This window comes from Chrysochloris asiatica, unplaced genomic scaffold (genome assembly GCF_000296735.1).
Source record: "Chrysochloris asiatica unplaced genomic scaffold, ChrAsi1.0 scaffold00027, whole genome shotgun sequence".
NCBI classification, from domain to species: Eukaryota; Metazoa; Chordata; class Mammalia; order Afrosoricida; family Chrysochloridae; genus Chrysochloris; species Chrysochloris asiatica.
Genome location: NW_006408545.1, coordinates 12,638,580 through 12,641,799, shown reverse-complemented (window position 1 = coordinate 12,641,799; position 3,220 = coordinate 12,638,580).

Genomic DNA, 3,220 nt, shown 5'->3' with positions numbered 1-3,220 from the left:
AAAAAAAAAAAAAAACAGTAAAACACACAAGAGAACAATAATGAATCAAAAGTAAAATATTAAGAGGAAATTTCCACTTTGGAGGCCAGACTAACAGAAAGATTTGATAATATTCATGTTATATTGCTAAATATGTTTTTTAAAAGCAAAGAGCATATAGAAAACAAATTAGTGGAGATCAAAGAACAAATGAGGAAGACAGTAAGAGACTAAATAAAGAAATTGAACACACAAAAACAAAACAAAACCAAACAAACAAAAAAACCCCACAAAGAAAACTACTAGAACTAAAGAATAAACCAAAACAACCAAGAAAAACTCTCCATGGCGTCAACAGACAGAAAATAGAATGCATTAACTAGAACACAAAAAACTGAAATAATCAAGTCTCAAAGGAAATAGAAAAAAAAAAAAAGGTTAACAAATCCAGGGAATGTGGGGTTCAATTAAGAAGTCTAACAGAATTATTAGAATCTCAGAGCATCATGACAACAGTAAAGATACAGAAATGATTTTCCAAGAAATAATCAGAAAGAATTTCTCAAGCATGAACAGGGAACCAAGCCTGTAAATACAGGAATCTACAAGCATTTCAACTAGAAGAGACTCAAAAAGATTAACTCCATGCTGACTCCTAATAAAATTCTTAAAAATCAAAGACAAGAAGAGAATTCTGAAATGAGCAAGAAAAAAATGCAATGTAACATACCAAGGGGTTTTCATAAGATACAGTTTCTCCCAGAAACTGTAGAAAACAGAAGACAATTAAGCAACATATATAAAATACTGAACAAAAGCAATGGCCAAACAAGAATTCTTTGCTCAGCAAACTTGTCGTTCAAAAATGAGAGAGAAGTTAATGCATTCCCAAACAGAAACTCTGGTAATTTGCCACCACCAGATCAGCTCTGCAAGTATTCCTCAAGGGAGTACTCTAAATGTAAAGATAAGAGTTTTAAATAAACATCTGTATCTATAGAGGGGGGAAAAAATAAACAACAACAAAAAAAATAAGTGAGAGAAATTTCTCTAAAAGGGCAATAATAAGGGCAAAATATATGCTGTTTTTCAGGGAATAAATTCAATAATCAAATCCCACAAACAATACAACCTGAAGTTTGTAAGAAATAAGCACAAAGTAAACTTATCAAATAAAAGTTACATATCTATGTCAATAGATACACAGCAACAGAAATGGAGGCAGGGAAAGCGGATCATGAATAGACTGATTGATTATGTTAAGATTGTTAACTGCTAACTGCTGTTCATATGTTAAAAGTTGTTGCAATTGTAAGTTGTGTAAAATAACACATGTGGAAACTACTAAGAAATTACCAGAAAGAAGCATTCAGAAAAAAAAAAAAGAAGGAAGTTAGAAAAAAAACCCAAACACCTCATCACAAAAAAGCAAAAAATCAGAATTAAAAACTGGAAGAATTAGAATAAGAAAATAAAGATCTGAAACAGTCCCAAAACAAAGAGTAAAACAAGGCAATGTAGACAGACATTTCATTTTCAATAATAACCTTGAATGCAAGTGGTCCAAATACTCCATGAAAAGGTGGAGAGTGGCAGCCTGGATACAAAACAGAACCTATCCTTTTCTGTCCATAAGAAGCGTATCTTAGACATAACAATACAAAAAGACAGAAAATAAAAAGATAGAGGAAAATATTCCATGCAACCAGTAAACCAAAAACAGCAGGAATCTTGATATTAGATAAAATGGACTTTAAATCAAAATCTATTACGAAAGATAAAGAAGGACATTGTATAATAATAAAAGGGTTAATCCAATAAGAAAGCATAAATTATAAATATATATGCATCTAACAGCAACTAAGGACTTCTGGTGTGGTGCTGTAGGATAAACACTGGACTACAAGCCACAAGGTCAGCAGTTTACACCTACCAGCTGATCCTCAGAAACCCATTATGAGTTGGCTGTGAATCTGAATCTACACAACAGTACTTACAACAACAGCACCAACTAAAAGAACCAGAACACATGAAATAAATGTTGTTGTTAGATGCCATCAAGACCATTCTGAACCATGTGACACTATATACAATAGAACCCAAACCTGCCCTGTCCTGCACCATCCTCACAATTGCTGTTACACTTGAGCCCATTGTGGCTGCTACTATGCCAATCCATCTCTTAGGGGTCTTTCTCCTTTTTGCTGACCCTCTATTTTATCAAGCATGATGTGCTTCTCCAGGAACTGATACCTCCTGATAATCCTTCAAATTAGTTGACCAAGTAACTGACTTCTAAATTTCTTGCCATAGATTACTGAGTGTCTCCAGTGTTGCATCAGTTTGTTGAAAAATTTCAGTTTGTATTCCATTAAGATCCTTGTTCTTTGCCAGTGCCCTCAATGCACCTTGAACTTCTCTCTTCAGTATCATTGGTTCTTGATCATATACTACCTCTTGAAATGGTTGGACATCGACCATTTCATTTTGATACAATGGCTCTGTGTGTACCTTCTAACTTCTTTTGAAATTTTCTGCATTATACAATATTTTGCCCAAAGAATCCTTCAGCATTTCAAGTTGAGGCTTGAATTTTTACCTAGTCCTTTCAGCTTGACAAATGCTAAGTGTGCCCTTCCATTTTGTTTTTCTAACTCCAGATCTTCTCACATTTCATTATAATATTTGACTTTGTCTTCTTGAGTTGACCTTTGAAAATTTTTGCTCAGCTCTCTTGCCTTCTTAGTTCTTCCATTTGCTTTAGCATCTCTATGCTGGGTAGTGAGTTTCGAAGTCTCTTCTGACATCCATTTTGGTCTTTCTCCTTTGTCTTTTTTTATTTTTACTTTTTATTGTGAATTGGGTGAAGGTTTACAGAGAAAATAAATTTTCCATTCAAAACTTCGTACGCATTTTGTTGTATTTAGTCATTGATTGCAATTCCCACAAAGTAACATCACTTATCCTAATTCCTCCTGGTGTTTTCTGTTTCCCTTCTTCCTTCTTTCCTAACCATTCTGAACTGTATCCTACAACTTCCTAGTGTTATTGTTCCTCTTATAGACCTGTCTATTGTTTGGATGAAATTTGAGCCATGGGAGTGAGTTCATTTCCAGACACGAAGGGTGACTAAGGGCCAGACACTGTAAATCTTTACAGGAGCAGTCTCATCTTTCTCCCATGGAGTGGCTGGTGGATTTGAACCAATGAACTTGCAGTGCTTAGCCCACAGAACCACCAG